This window comes from Mus musculus, chromosome 8, assembly GCF_000001635.26.
Source record: "Mus musculus strain C57BL/6J chromosome 8, GRCm38.p6 C57BL/6J".
NCBI classification, from domain to species: domain Eukaryota; kingdom Metazoa; phylum Chordata; class Mammalia; order Rodentia; family Muridae; genus Mus; species Mus musculus.
In genome coordinates this window covers 33,892,251-33,908,696 of record NC_000074.6, presented here as the reverse complement: position 1 = coordinate 33,908,696, position 16,446 = coordinate 33,892,251, and the positions used below count along the sequence as shown (strand labels likewise).

At 45.9% G+C, this 16,446-nt stretch overlaps 1 protein-coding gene across 6 annotated transcripts in view, besides 1 other annotated feature; it reads left to right on the top strand.

Annotated features, from left to right (window-relative positions):
* Positions 1–16,446, top strand: part of Rbpms (RNA binding protein gene with multiple splicing) — a 147,280-nt gene that overhangs the window by 21,226 nt on the left and 109,608 nt on the right. The window lies entirely within an intron of this gene.
* Positions 1,628–4,876: an enhancer, noted in NCBI's record as "VISTA enhancer mm70". NCBI's record gives its function as "enhancer in: heart[6/6]" and the evidence as "EXISTENCE:transgenic organism evidence [ECO:0001131][PMID:17130149]".

The window sequence follows — 16,446 nt, the reverse complement described above, 5'->3', positions numbered from 1 at the left end:
CAGTCCTGTTCCACAGGTGACCACTATAGTGGACATGCTAAGCTTTTCTTTTTCTTTTGCATGCAAAGTCGTGCAAGCTGTTAGGATGAGAAAGAGGAGTTTTTCTCCACGGCTTCCCTTGAAGGACTTCATTCCATGAGCTTGCACTTATTTCAATCCTCACTCAGCCTCTTGAAAGTACCAGTGTGTTGATCAGCGGACTTGGTCATTGGGATCAAGTTAAGAAAGCTGGAGGATAATTAGAAGCAGTGACCCGGAAGATGGGACAGGTGACAGGAAACTTGACTAATGGGTGTCCGCTCCCCTTCCCCTTACAGTCTGTTCTGTTCAGTTCAAATTGCAAAAGGCAGCTACAGTCCGCTCCTTCACCCTACATCATTACACCCGAATGGACCTTTAAATCCCATTCTGACCCACAGTGGATTCTCCTCATTGACGGCAGACTCCTCCCCCCCATCCCCCCCAGATTTCTGTGTAGTCTTGGTTGTCCTTGTGCTTGCTGTGTTAGACCAGGCTGGCCTTAGAGACACAGCAGCCTCTACAGCTGGAATCAAAGCTGTGTGCCACCACTGCCTAGCAAGATCATTCTGAGTACTTTGTAGCTATTTTTAGACACACCAGAAGAGGGCATCAGATCCTATTACAGATGGTTGTGAGCCACCATGTGGTTGCTGGGAATTGAACTCAGGACCTTTGGATGAGCAGTCAGTGCTCTTAACCCCTGAGCCATCATCTCTCCAGCCCAGATCTTTTTTTTTCGGTGTGTCAGGTAGCCCAGGCTGGTCTTAGACTTGATAAATGCGTGTATGTAAACACTCATTGGACTACATTCTCAGCTGGCTGTTGACTAATTCTGAGCATGTTAATATTACATATTACTTTTATTTATATATAATTTGTAATATAATTGTGTCAGTAACCTTCACTTATGTTTGTTCGTCTTAGTTACTTTTCCTATTGCTGTGATACTTCCCCCCCCCCCCCCCCCAGACAGGGTTTCTCTGTGTAGCCCTGACTGTCCTGGAACTCACTTTGTAGGCTGGCCTTGAACTCAGAAATCCTCCTGCCTCTGCCTCCCAAGTGCTGGGATTAAAGGTGTGCGCTACCACTGCCTGGCCCGCTGTGATACTTGTGACTGAAGGGAGAAAGGGCTTATTTTATTTAGTTTGTGGTTCAAAATTCTGGTAAACGGGGCAGTGAAGCGGCTTTGTGGATTACAGCCTCACCAAGGAAGCAGAGAAGGAAGAGCTAGGGAATGGAGCCACCCATGGTGGGCAGGTCTTGCCACCTCCATTAATGGCAATTAAGGTAATTCCTTTCAGGTATATCCAGGGTCTGATCTTCCAGGAGTTTCTAGATTTTAATCAAGTTAGTAATTATTTTGTTTGCTCATCCATCTGTTGAGGAGCGTTTGTGTGGTTGCCCTTTGTGGGGTGGGGGAAGTTTCATTTGACCTCCAGCTTCCTGGATTTCTAAGGGCCTGGTGTGCACTCTTCATTCCTCGGCGTCCTGTTCCAGTTTACCTATGGGATGGGCGTTCTTTGTGCCCCTGTCAGGCTGCAGTTGGGCACCCACTCACCGTGTTCACGGATCTGCCCGCTCCAGTGTGGTGGCTTTTTAGAGGTGGTGTTCAGATCATGGGTTCCACCTGGAAGGAATCGACTCCATGGTAGTTCTCCCTGACTGGTGGGCTGGTGGCTTGTTAGAAAGCAGTCTCTGTGTCGTGAAGAGCAGCTTGCGCTCTAGTTGGGACACACCAAGTCACTAGAATCCTGCATCAGATAAGCCTCTTTACAAGCCTTTCTGAAGTGTCTGACATTAGCGATTAGTTTTGGCTTGCCTTGCTCTGAGACAGAGCTGGCCTTGAACTCGTGATCCTCTCATTTCTAACTTCCTGCTTTCAAGGCTTGCAGGCTAGTGTTTTAAAGTGTACAATTGTTGCTCTTTATTTACAGTATACGACTTCAAGATATCTTAGAGCCTCAAAATACTTAACAATTGTGACTCATTTTGAGGTTTTGTGCTCATTTCAGAAAATAAAACACAACCTTTCACTTGATGCAACAGTTTTATATATTAAAAAAAAAAGTCCAATCCTCCATTGACTGTATAGGTTGTTGCTTCCTCCCTCCTGGTTTCTTCTTTTTCTTCTTTCTTTCCTCCTCTCTTCTCTCTCTTTCTCGACAAGGTCTTTCTTTGTCTTGGCTCTCTGCTGAATCTTGGCTGCCCCAGAACTCAGGCTGGCCTCGAACTCAGAGAGATCTCCTACCTCTACTTTCAGAATTCTGGGATTAAAGATGGGCACCGCCCCTGGCTTGTTTTGCTCTTTACTGGCATAGTAATCGCAGTTGCTCCGTTTCTTTCCTGGGAAGAAGAAAGCACATTTCACCCCCTTTTGTGTGTCTACGGCAGGCCCCGCTCTGGGCTTTGCCTCTCTCCTGTCATAGACTGTTCAAGTGGGAGTCGCAGTTATTTTAAGGTCTGGAATTTTGTGGGGACTCTGTGGGAGATAGGAGAGGGAGGGGAGCCTGTCCCTCACTTGCTGTCAAAATTGAGAAATAACTTGCCTCCCTCCTGCTCATTAGGCTTGTCTGGCCTGGAGCCAGGTGCCCAAGGAAGGTGTCCAGCTCCCTCTCCATCTTGCTATAACTAAGTTTAATTAATCAGGGATCTCCCCCACCCCCACTCTTGGAGTGGATTCCACGGGAAGGAATGAGTTAATATTTGCAGAGGCCTCTGGAAATGTTAAGTGCTTGGTGGCATTCTTATCTGCTCTCTAGCATGATCTCCTTATAAGGCTGTCCCCTGAGCTGAGGACCTGAAGTGCTGAGCCACCCCAGAGCCCAGGTGACTGTGGCAGTCCGGGACAGCCAGCCAGCCTTCCTAGGGTGGGCTCCGGTGTCCTATTTTAATACTAGTGATACCACATTTTGCTAATTGTTAGTGTTGGTCTCACAACTGCGTCCCCCCCACGTCTTACAGAATCTATTTTTAGTGTCTTCATGATTCTTGTTCCCCCAGCACCAATTATAGTCAAATCCATTTGGATAGAAGCGTTCATTCAGTCAAAGTTAGGTTCTTAAATTTTCTTTTCCTGGAAAACTTACTCTTTAAACAAACAACAACAACAACAAAACAAAAAAAACCAACGGGATGGAGAGATGGAGAGGTTAAGAGCACTGGCTGCTTTTCCGGAGGTCCTGAATTCAAATCCCAGCAACCACATGGTGGCTCACAATCATCTGCAATGTGATCTGACGCCCTCTTCTGGTGTGCCTGAGGACAGCTACAGTGTACTTAGATATAATAAATAAGTAAATCTAAATAAATAAATAAATAAAACCCCTATTAAAAAGTAAAACACATTCCAGTAGTGCCTTATGTACGTTACAAATCAATAAATTAGTATGTGTAGATATATTTTTAGTGCTGTGGCTTAACTTAGATGGTAGAGAGTTTGTGTAGAATGCCTGTAGCTATGGGTTAATCTACAGCACAGAACCATAGTGGTGCCTGCCTGTAATCTCAGTTACATTCAGAGTTAAAGGAATGTAAATGTCTGTCTTCTGTCTGTCTGTCTCTGTTCCTTTTTCTCTGTGTTTCCCCCTTTTTCTTCCCCATCCCCCACTGCCTGCCTGTCCATCTCATAGCCAGAGTGTCCTTGAACTCACTTTGGAACTGAAGATGGCCCTAAACTTTTGATCTTTCTTCCCCCATCCACTGAGTCCTCAGTAGACCCCATAGGCTGCTTACTGCCTACATATGTTGTTGGTGGTGATTGAACCTGGGTGTTTTTGCTTGTTAAGACCACGTAGTCTGCTGATTTTCCTGTATCAGCCTTTTAATGTAGATCTATACAGATGTTTCTTTCTTTTTTTTTTTTGTTTTTAATATTCTGTAAACATGGGAATTTGCAAAAATCAAAAGTGAATCTTCCAGATTTTTCTCTTGGTTGTCAGTGTAGTGATAGCGATTTGTACTGTCACGAGCTTTGCGTGACGAATGGGAAGGCCCTAAATACAACTTGAGCTGAAGTTGGGGATTAGGTGTGGGATGCATTTAATTCCTCTGTGTGTGTGTTTGTGCATGCGTGCTTTTTAAAATAGGTCCTCGCGCTTGCATTTCTTCCTCTAAAGCTCTAGTACTTCAGCTGACACTGTTTTAATCGATCCCTGTTTCTCTAGAAGTGTTGACATCTACACTTGAATATTTAAACGTAAAATAGGAAGGATGACAGATAGCTCTTAGACTGTACCATGATGGATGCTCTTGCAGTTGAATACTGTTAAGACAAATATTTATAGACGGAGGAGGGTCAAGGGATTGGTAGGAGGCAGGGTACTGTTTCTTAAATCCTTGTTGACTTTTGACGGATTTGATCACCCTTTTTGCCCATCCCTCCCCCCTTTGTTTTTCAGTGTGGCCAGAATAAAAGGCATTGGGATATCGGTTATTCAGTAAGTTGTCTTAATGGCTACCAGCATTAACATTAACGAAACACTTGTGTTTATTGGGGCAAGTAGCTTGTAAGTAAATATCAACTCGATTTAGAGCCAAAGAACAAATATTTTTGGTGAGCCTTGGACCTCCTGTGTCCGAGTGAATGTTTTCAGGCAACCATTTGTTTATAGGAAATGGTTCAGAGTGGAGGAACTTTGGCCCGAGCAGCGGTGGGCAGTGGGACAAACTGGGCAGGGTCTGTTGCTGGTTAGTTCATTTGATTAGAACAGTATGCTAATGAACTCAAGGTCACTGGGCCATCTGTGTATGGGTCAGCTAACCCTGCTGGGATTCCAGACCTTGGCCCGGAGGCTGGGCGATGTATTTGTCCCTGGTCCTGAGGCTGGGGAGTGGATGTATGGATGTGAGCCCATCCACAGACCCTGCGGAAGAACTTGAAACAGATGCTTTGTAAGTTTTGCATAATAAGTGACAATCTTATTGAGAGTCCTGGGAAAAAGTATAAGGAAGGAAACTAAAATCACCTTCTATTCGTGAGCTGACAGAGGTTGCCTGTTGGGTTTTTCCATCGCTGGAGTTCTCTTGGCTTCTTTCTTTTCTCTAAGCCACCCCTCCGTGCTCCTGCCTTTCTTCCCCTTGGATTCCTGGTCAGCTGCTACTACTCCTTAGCGGTCTGCTCTGAATCTGCATCTCTTATCCTTCACCCCCACCTGTGGTGTCTCTCTCTCTCTCTCTCTCTCTCTCTCTCTCTCTCTCTCTCTCTCTCTCTCTCTCTCTCTCTCTCTCTCTCTCTCTCTCTCTCTCTCTCTCCTCTCTCCTCTCTCTCTCTCTCTCTCTCTCTCTCTCTCTCCTCTCTCTCCTCTCTCCTCTCTCCTCTCTTCTCCCTCTCCCCCTCCCCTGAGCTCCAGATTCCGATATTAACACCAGCATCCATACCACCTCCAAATGGGTGTCTCCGCTCAGTTCCAAAGCCCCGGAGTTGTGCTTGTATTTATCTCTATTTCCAGACCTGCCTTCCCATCTGCAGGAGTCTCCCTTCATCCCGTGGTCCATCTGTCTCTCCCCTCCTTTAGGAACCCATCATCTGTCTTCACTGCTCCCCAGAAGATCTCTTGATTTAACTCCATCTTCCCAGACACTGGACCAGTCTGGTCACCAGCAAACCATCACCATTTCCTGTCCCTAGACCTGCTTCCGTCCCTCCAAACCAGGGCCAAGAGAGTCTCCTGGAAAGAACGCTTCCTCTGTGGCCCCTCCCCTGCTGTGGCCCCTCCCCTGCTGTGGCCCCTCCCCTGCTTTACTCCAAGCCAAGCTTGAACGCAGAGGAAGGACATCCTGAGTGCTTTGTTTTGTTTTAACAGAGTAGAGGATCAAATCTGAGGCCTCCCTCCCACACGCTTGGAGGAGTCCAGCTTTGAGCTTCAAATGCCCCAGGACATCCTGATTTCCTTATCTGAAGTCCTGAGGTTTTTCAGTTTGGCTTTGCTTTAGCCTTATACTTAAAATAACCTCGTGCAGAGGGCTACATTTTAGTACAATGGATCTCCTTTCTAACAAACAGCCAAGAGATGTAACTTTACAGCAGGGGATTTTCAGAATTGGGAAATCCCTGCAAGCCAGGATATAGAGTGTTTCTTCCGGGTGCACTGGTTAGTTTGTGTCTTGGGAGTTGGAAGATGGGCAGTAGGCTAGCTCTGCCTCCTGCTGCTTCTTGGGTTTTCCTTTTGTCCTCCTCCGGGCTACATAAGTTAAAGGAAATGATAAAGGCATCGAAGGCCTCTGTTAATGATGTCAGTGTTTGCATAAACATTAACCCATTGTGCTTTGCTGTCTCAGAGGCCCTTTCTTTGCGCTCCAGACCTTGGTCAGGGAAGCTGTGTAAAGTCTTTTGGTTATTTATGATCACTGAAGAATTTGCTAGTGTGTTCAAGTATTTTACTTTCAGAAAAACAAACGACCTATCTACGTGACTGGGTGTTTTTACCAGACTCTCAGGCGTTACGGGAGTTACTGTTCTTTTTCCTCCTCCTCCTCCTCCTTCTCCTCTTTTTTTTTTAATAAACATAACCAATTTTTTTAATATAAGATTTATTTATCTATTTTATATATGAGTGCAGTGTCGCTGTCTCTAGAAGAGGGCATCAGATCCCAATACAGATGGTTGTGAGCTACCATGTGGTTGCTGGGAATTGAACTCAGGACCTCTGGTAGAGCAGCTAGTACTTTTAACCCCTGAGCCATCTCTCCAGCCCCTGTACATCTTCACTACTTAGTAACTGATAAGGTTAGAAACATGGACATTGCCCTGGAAACCCTGCTTTCATAAAGTTTTACAAAGTTACAAACAACAGCAACACCAACAAACCAAACTTACAGATACCCTTGCTTTTATTTATTCTTACTTAAAAAGGATGTGGCAGACCTATCTTACCCCAGCACTTGGGATGCGGAGGCAGGGGAATCTCTGTGAGTTAAAGCTCAGCCTGGACTATAGTGCGTCCCTACTCACTGAATAGTAACTCAGTATAGACTTTTTTTTTTTTTTAAATTGAAGACCAGGTCTTTCTAGGTAGACCAGGCTAGCCTGGAGCTCACAAATATCCCCCTGCCTCTGCCTGGATTTGTTTTTTTTTTTTTTATTTTAATGTAAACACATAGAAACATACACAGCAAATAATTCAGGTGCTTCCTCCCCCAGTCTCCTCCTCCATGTAGTCCTCCATTTAGAAACATATTACAGTAAATAGTTACATCCGGCTTGAAGCCCTCTCTTCCTTCTGCTCTCTCTTTTGGGATTACAATGTGTGTTATCACGGACTTTTAGGTTTCCGCTTGACAGTCTTGGGTCGCAAATGTTGCGTGTGAGCTGTAGCTCATAAATTGCTTATTATTTTTGTTTATTTTATGTGTATGAGTGTTTTGTCTGCATTTTGTGTGCCCAGTGCCCATGAAAGGCAGAAAGGGGCATCAGAGCCCCCTGAAGTTACACTTTTTTTTTTTTTTTTTGGAGACAGGGTTTCTCTGTGTAGCCCTGGCTGTCCTGGGGTTTGTAAACCAAGCTGTCCCTGAATTCACAGAGATCCCTCTGCCTCTGCCTCCCAAGTGCTGGGATTAAAGGTTGGAGTTATTCTTAAGAGTTGCCCAGTGGGTGCTGAGAGTCAAACCCTGGTCCTTTGGAAGAGCAGCCAGTGTTCTTAACTGCTGAGCCATCTCCAGCCTCGAAGCTTATTTGTTTTAATTGACATAATTGTATGGTTAGATAACAGGCAGCGTCTCCTATTGACTGACATTTGAGTTGTTTTTAAAATTTGTTGCTGGCTACACAGAAAAACCCTGTCTTGAAAAACCAAAACCAAAAACAAAACCCCAAAGCCAAATAAAATTTGTTGCTTTTGCTAATAAAACTATAAGAATCGACTTTGTAGCCAGGTGTGGTGGTGCATGCCTTTAATCCCAGCAGAGGCAGGCGGATTTTTGAGTTCGAGGCCAGCCTGGTACTACAGAGTGAGTTCCAGGACAGCCAGGGCTACACAGAGAAACTCTGTATCTTTGGGCACAGATATACATTCTGATTGGGCAGTGTAGTTGGCATGACTGTGCTCATTAGAATTCTCCCTAGTATATATAATCATTACGATGAGAAATACACGTTTTAATATTTTCAGTATGTTCTTTATGATACCTGCACATTGTTAAACATTTGTGAGTAAATAAGCCACATAGGCATGAACAATTTCATGTTCAAGAATTTCTTTTCACCATTTTTTTTAATAGTTTACTCTATCCTTAGACCTTGATCTAATGGAAAGACTTAATGGAACTTGTAAATAAAGTCACAATTTATTTTGAAAAGAACTATGATAAAGGGACTTTCTTGCTATGTATTAAACTCATTTCATGTTCTTGATTTTAAAAAAAGACCAAAAAAAAAAATCACCAGATGAAGAACACCACAGCTAAAGCCAGTTAGAGGCGTTTCCTGCTTCCCTGTGCCTGACCGTTTGCCTGCAGTTCTGAGGCTCATCTGGGGGTTCCTCATCACCAGCTAGAAAAGCCATGGGGAGATGTGCTTCCCTGCACATTTCCCATAGCCTTGAACTGTGGGCCGGAGAGAAGAAGCTAGTGTGAGTCCAGCTGGTTAGGTCGCTGCCTCTCTTCCCCGGGAATGTGGCTCACTTACAGGAGAGTAGTTTAGAGGTGGGGGGCGGAAAGGAAGGGGGTCCCAGGAGCAGGGAAGAGAGCAGATTAGAAAGAAACCTCAGATCAACTTGCTATTCTCTAGTATTTTAGAGACGTTGTGAGTCAGAAGTTTAAAATATTTGTTAAATTTTGTGAACAGTTTTTATTTCTTTTCCTTCTATGCTTCATTGTGTGTGTGCGCGCGCGTGCGCATGTGCAGGTGGGTCAGAGGACAGTGTTTGGGATCTCCTGGACTGCCCCGAGGCATCGGTTAGCTCGCAAAGCGAGCCCTCTTTCATGCTTTCAATTGGTTTCTGCTGAATTATGAACAAGACAAAAGAAAAAGTGTAGTAGAGATTAGAAGAGATTTGGAATTTGTGTGTAATGGCTTGCAGGAAGATTTGGCAAAGTTAGTTGGTGTGCCGTAGGGCATGTGGGGTGTGTGTGTGTGTGTGTGTGTGTGTGTGTGTGTCTGTCTGTCTGTCTGTCTGTCTGTCTGTCTGTTTATGTCTGTGTGTGCCTTGTTTGAGCTGGCCAGTTGCAGAACCTTTTGTATAGCAAATTTGCTAGCATCTGGGGTGGAGCTAGGGGGAAGCAAGTTTAATCAGACACTAAGTGACTTGTCACCTGACATCAGCAGCTGGGCTGATCAGCACTGGACAGGCAAGTCTGCAGTAATCCATCTTCCTGCAAGTCTCACAAAGACAATGGGGGAAGTGTTTGATACTTTTGTGAATCTTCTACAGTGTTTGGTTGGAGTGTATTTCTCATTAACATTTCCTCAAAGCACAGGTTTGAAATGTATGTATGTGAATGATATCGTGTGTATTGGTTTTCTTAAACTTGAAAACACATCTTTTTAGGTATTTACAGTAGTCTTCAGACATGGGATGGGCTAGCTAGGTGTTAGCCACACACTGGGATGGGCCAGTGGCTGTAACAACAACCAACCGTCATTGCATTAAGGATGGAGGTTGAGGGAAGTTGTCCCAAGAGTGAGGTGTGTAGGATTAGCTGCTATACTTCATTGCACACAAACCTGGGCTTTGTTTAGGCACGAGAAGCTGTCCCCGGCACTTCCTCTTAAAGAGCCACACAGGGTTTCAGAGAAACTCAACATTATTTTTCTGAGCAAATTTAAATAATCTGAGGATGGATTTTTTAGAAAACCTATTTGGACACAGTCTCTTTGCTCCCTTTTTCTTCCTTTCTTCTTTCCTTCCTTGTGGGGTGTGTGTGTCTGTGTGTCTGTGTAGACCCAGCTGTCCTGGAACTCAGCTACACAGACCAGGGGCTGGGCTTGAACTCAGCGTCTTGCCTGCCTCTGCCTCCTGAGTACTGGGATTAAAGGCGATGTCACTACTGCCCAGGGTCGTCCCCCCCCCAATTATTTAAATTAGAACACAAAAAGCCACAGGGGAAAACATTTAACAAATATTCCTTCTTGAACAAACTTGGAGGGGGGGGGTCGTAGTTCCCCAGGAAAGCTCTTCTCTGGCAAGGCCCTAGGCTCAGTCTTCCTGGGGTGCACACCCCTAGAGTTTCATCTTCAGTGGTGATTAAGGTTGTGTTTTCAGTAGGTATTTGTTTAGATCTGCCGTTTGCGCTCCAGAAGTGAGCAAAGCACGGGGTTCTATCCATTGAGCAGATGCCTTCTAGTTACAGGACGTTACGGAGTCCTGTTCCTCTCAGCCATCCAAGCAGGAGGACCGGGATCCGGCTCCAGGGGATCCGGCTCCAGGGCGTCGAGCAGTAAAGTGTATCCTACAGAATCCATGCTGGGGTCGCCCCTGCCTTGAAGCGTCCCAGCTTCTCCAGCTGGTTCCTGCAGGCACAGAATCAAGCCCGGGCTCCGTGACCACTTCCCTTCCTAGCAGTGTCTCCTGGGCTTTATTTTCCACTGTTGGAGATCTAGACTTAGACAACTGAAACGCTTGCCCCTTATCTGTTTCCATCACCTTGTGGGTATTTATAGGTTAACAGTTCTCTGTTTGTTTGAAGACCTGTCTGGCCTGGTGTGTGTGTGTGTGTGTGTGTGTGTGTGTGTGTGTGTGTGTGTGTGTGTGTACACATGGGTCCTGGTTGCCTAGCTACCTCTGAGAGGACCTGGTGAGGCCTGGTGTGGAAAGGAGAAGCAGGAGTTAGGCCTGCCTTTCTCAGTGCGGTGGGGCCATCCACTGTGGCACAAAAGGCCACTTCCCCTGTGTTCCTGCTTCTTTGCTCCCTTTTTTCCCCATCTTACTGTTTCTCATTTCTGCTTATATGTCGCGTCCACCGTGACCAAAGAATCAGTGGGATACGTCGGAGGGTGAAGGACTTTCCTGGAGAAGTAAAGGTTAGCTTAGATTTTTCTGAGACAAGCTATCGAATCAGTTGGGAAGAGAGAAGATGCTGGGGGGTGGGACGGAGGGGAGAAAAGCACACATTAATAGTTTTTAAGGAATCTAATCAGAGAATGCAGTCAAGATTTCTGTAGTCTCTGCCGGGCATGGTGGCACACGCCTTTAATCCCAGCACCCGGGAGGCAGAGGCAGGCGGATTTCTGAGTTTGAGGCCAGCCTGGTCTACAGAGTGAGTTCCAGGAAAGCCAGGGCTATACAGAGAAGCCCTGTCTCGAAAAACCAAAAAAAAAAAAAAAAAAAAAATTTCTGTAGTCTACCTTTGAGTCCTTCAGTTTTGGTTTGACACACCCAGCTTCCTGTCTGGCTTCCGCTTATCAGCTATTGCCTCCCTTACCCACAGGAAGTATATATCCTAAGACACCCCCCCACCCCCCACCCCACACACACTCAAGTGGATAGCTGGGATGCCAGGTAGTGCCTGTTGTATTAGTTTTTCCTTTCTTGGTTGAATATGAGCCTGGAAGATGAGTAATACAAAGAAAACAAGCTTATTTTTCTATCTCAGTTTTGGAGGTACAGTGGTACTGACCACTGTTTGGATCTAGTGAGGGAAGCCAGCGAACCAGGAAAAGTTGGGCTTGCTTATATAGGACACCGCACTCAAGCTCTACCCCCCAATATTTTGTGCATGTGTGCCGCTGAAGAGAGCATTAGATGTCCCTGAAGTTGGAGTGACAAGCAGTTCTATAGTGGCTGACTGGTACTGGAAACCCAACATGTCCTCGGAAGAGGTCTTGCTTCCTTCCTCCTTCACTAGCTCCTATTTCCCTAGCCCTCTCCCCCTATTTCCCATCTCACTCTAGCTTGGCTGTTGTGGAACTTGCTTTACAGACCAGGCTGGCCTCAGATTCAGAGATCTGCCTGAAAAAGAGCATGTGTCCTCTTAACCACTGAGCATCGCTAGCCCCAGGACTTACTGGTTAAATTTATACTTCAAGCAGTTTAACAACAATCGCTGTTTTACAAGTAGAATAAGATCACCGACAACAATTATGAAAGACATCTAAAATGTTTATCCCTGTGCTGGAAAAGGATGCTGTGGCTTCTCAGGCATACCTCTTTTTGTACTTGGGGGGTCATTAAGTTAGAGTGGAGCAAGCGTCACGGTGACCTGACTGTTGAAATAGTTGAGGCGGCTGTCCGATGAAAGTGGGGTTTGTAGACAGTGCTGGATGGACAGAGGGGTGATTCACATCCTGAGCGAGATTTCCTCATGAGACTCAGAACAGAATGCAAGTCAAATTTACGGCTTGTTTATTTCTGGAATTTTCCATTTAATCGGTTCAGGCCATAGGTTACTGCAGCTATCAAACTGGGGAGAGCGAAGCCGTGTCTGAAAGAGGGAAGCTACTTCGTTTCTTTGAGGCTAGTTGTTAGGTGTGACAGTATGATTTACAGTTGGGTTCCAGTTACATCACTAAGTATAAAGCTCAGACCCCGATAGAACTTGAATAATGAAGTCAGGAGTGGGAAGCCACTTCCGTGTTACTGTTTGGAAAAGGACTGGGCTGTAAAATGAAGACTGTTAGAAATCAGTCTATAATCCCAACTTTTATGAAACGGGAAACCTCATTTAAACCAGTTACCTAAAGTGTCTGATTGGTTTAGACTCCTAACTAGGTGTGCCTGTAGTTAGCTGTACTCCCTGGCTGGGTGGATTTTATGTGTCTGTGTGCCACATACATGCATGCAGTGCTCACGGTGACCAGCAGAGGGCTCATGGGATTTTCTGGAGCAGCGGTTACAGACAGTTGTGAGCTGCTGGGTGCTGGGAATTGAAGATGTGCCCCTAAGCTGAGTTTCTAGACATGCGCCTGGTAGCTTTTAGCCTCTCTGTTTGTGAGAAAAGAATAATAGTGCCAGCACCTGCTCTGAGGAGTTGTGAGCCCCCCCCCCCCTGCACAGAAACTATTGGGGGGAAAACCAATACTCTTTACTTGCAAATGTTCTAACACAGAGTGACCCTGATGCCTGGACAGTAACGCAAAGCCCCGTGAAAGCAATTAATGCTCAGTGACTGACTTCTCGTCTGCTGTGTCCTTGAGTCATGAGCATCTGTTCACAAACTTTACACAGCTTTTATTTTTCGGAAAACAAACACACAGCATTAGCCTGTTATTAAATATTAACTGCTAGGGCCGGTGAGATCGGTCAGCAGGTAAAAGTGCTTGCCACGCCTGCCGGACAGCCTCGCTTCAGTCCCTCATGGGGACCCAGGTATTCACTAATGCCCACAACAGTTCCTTTACCCCCACCCCCAATTCTGTTTTCTTAATCTTCTTGTTTTCTCTCTCTCTCTCTCTTTCTCTCTCTCTCTCTCTCTCTCTCTCTCTCTGAGAAGTGAGCATAGGCTGTCTCATGTGAAGGCCACGCTCTGCCACCGAGCTACATGCCCCGCCGCAGTAGTGTATGTGATTAGCCACCAAGGCAGATCGCCTCCCCGTGAGCTGCTTTCAAGTAAGGATATATGAAGTGAAGGCTCTGGTACGTGAGGGAGCTGGAGAAATACAGTCTGAGGGTCTTGACAGGTGTTAGGCTGGGTGCTGATGCTTCCCAGGGGTCTCACTGCAGCTCGGAGTAAGGAAGGCTTCTTAGGTTCAGACTCTCTTTCCTCGTGGGAGGGGGCAGTCATCCTTTTAATTTTGTGGTAGAAAATTAAAATGAGTTTCTCTGAAGTGTGTGTGTGTGTTTTCTTGTAAAAGATTAGTTGAGAGAAATTAGCTATCTAGCCTATGGATGGAGCACTCTACCCCCAGCTCCCGTTTGGAGAGAAAGCTTCTTGGGAAACCTTGCTTCCAAACGGGAGGGTTGGACACTCAGTAAATCAGGAACATTGGGAGTCTGGTCTAGGTGGCAGGCTTACATAATGCGACTTGAATATACCTTAGGCAAAAACCTTGTCTTAGTCAGTTGGAGGAGTTATATTATTGGGGGGTCGGGGTTTACTTATTGAGTGAAGAGACACCATGACCAAGGCCAAGGCAACTCTTCCAAAAGAGAGCATTTAATTGGGACTTGTTTACAGTTGGAGATGACTAGTCCATTATCATGGAGGGAGTGTGGCAACAGGTATTCTAGCTTTAAATCCTGATCTGTAGACAGACACACCAGACACACACACACACACACACACACACACACACACACACACACACACACACACACACGAGTGAGGGAGAGGGACACACAGAGGCAGACATTGTGCCTGGTGTGGGTGGCTTTTGAAACTTACCCCAGTAACAGCTCCAAGGTCACATCTCCTAATCCTTCCTGAGCAGTTCCACAGACCAGAGACTAAGCATGCAGATATTTCAGCCCATGGGGGCTGCTCTCAATTAGACCACCACACAGGACTATCTCAGACTTTATTTATTCATGTTTATGAGTGCTTTGCCTGTGTGTACCGCATGCATATATTGCCCTTAAACGCAAAATACAGGGCTCCCCTAGAATTGGAGTTAATGGTAATTATAGTTAGCTGCCATGCAGGTATCTGGACTCTAACCTGGTCCTCTGAAAGAAGAGTAGCCTGAGCTCTTAACCACTGAGCTATCTCTAGCTCCCTAAAAGGGTTGTAAAACAAGTAGGGGTTTTGTTGTTGTTGTTTTGAGACATAGTCTTACAATATATAGGCCAGGCTGGAGTTGGAATCAAAGTGGTCTGTCTGCCTCTGCCTCCCAAGTGCTGGGGTGACAGACTTGTACCATCATACCTGTCGGGTGTGGTAGCACACGCCTTTAATCCCAGCATTTGGGAGGCAGAGGCAGGCGGATTTCTGAGTTCGAGGCCAGCCTGGTCTACAAAGTGAGTTCCAGGACAGCCAGGGCTATATAGAGAAGCCCTGTCTCAAAACAAAACAAAACAAGACAAAAAACTTATTTTTTGAGACAGGATCTCGTCTTAGCTCTGGCTGTCTTGGAATTCACTTTGTAGACCAGGCTGGCCCTGAACTCATAATGCTTTGCCTGTCCTGCCCTGGAGAGCTGGGATTAGAGGTGTGTGCCCCCATGCCCAGCAGTACTTTTTATTTTTATGTGTGAGTGACTTAGAAGCACAGTATGTGCATCACTTCTGTATCTGTTGCCTTCAGAGGCCAGAAGAGGGCATCAGGTCCCCTGGAACTACAGTTACACATGGCTTTGACCTTATCTATAGATGCTGGGAATTGAACCCGTGTCCTCTGGAAGAGCACGTTTTCTTTAACCGTTGAGCTATTTAAAAAGACCTTTCCTTCTATTTTTTTTTAATTAATTTATTTATTTATTATATGTAAGTACACTGTAGCTGTCTTCAGACACTCCAGAAGAGGCAGTCAGATCTTGTTACAGATGGTTGTGAGCCACCATGTGGTTGCTGGGGTTTGAACTCCGGACCTTTGGAAGAGCAGTCGGGTGCTCTTACCCACTGAGCCATCTCACCAGCCCCCTCCTTCTATTTTTATTGTTTGTAAAAGACTGGGTCTCACCATGTAGCCCTGACCAACCTGGACTTGCCTATAGAGCAGGCTGGCCTTTGACTCACAGATCCACCTTCCTCTGCGTCTTGAGGGCTGGGATTAAAGGTGATTGCTACCATGCATGGCCTTGAAAGGCCTTTTGAACCTTGTGTTGAAGGCTAAAGTGTCTGGTTAGTCATGGTTTCAAGAGTGTGCCTTAGGGGCTGGAGAGATGGCTCAGCGGTTAAAAGCATGAACTGTTCTTCTGAAGGTCCTGAGTTCAAATCCCAGCAACCACATGGTGACTCACAACAATCTGTAATGGGATCTGATGCCCTCTTCTGGGGTGCCTGAAGACAGCTACAGTGTACTCATATAAACAAAATAAATATATCTTTTAAAAAAATCAAGAATGTGTATAGTTTCTGCAGACTGTGAAGATACACATCACATGAACATAAATTATGGCTTTCACATCATGAAAGAGACAGAAACCAGGGAGCAAAACCAGTAACAGGTTTTGCTCACACCCGAGGATTATTTTGCATTTTTAAAGTCAGCCTGAAGTACACATCCAAAGGTATGAGGTAGACATTCTCTCAGCAGTCATCACGTCAGGGGCAGAGCCTGCTTCTCTGGCCACCAGCAGCCCCGTAGGGACAGATAGGAAAGGAGTGCGGTTGGTCTGGTCACACGTCCCTCTTCCCCTCTGCCCCTGGTACATCTGCAATGCCCTTCCTTTCCCTCACCCCTCAAATGCCTGCTCATCTTTCAGTACCTAGGTCAAAATGAGGCCTTCCCCAGCCTCCCCCTCTTGTTTCCACAGGGAGCTTAAAGGCCTTTGTTGCAGCCCACATATTATGCTGTAATGACTTTCCCCTGTTTGGCAGGCTTCATTGCCTATAAACCACGTGTTTGTCTTCAGTGTCTTTGATCAGCACGGAGACAGGTGCGAGGGGGGTTTGCCAG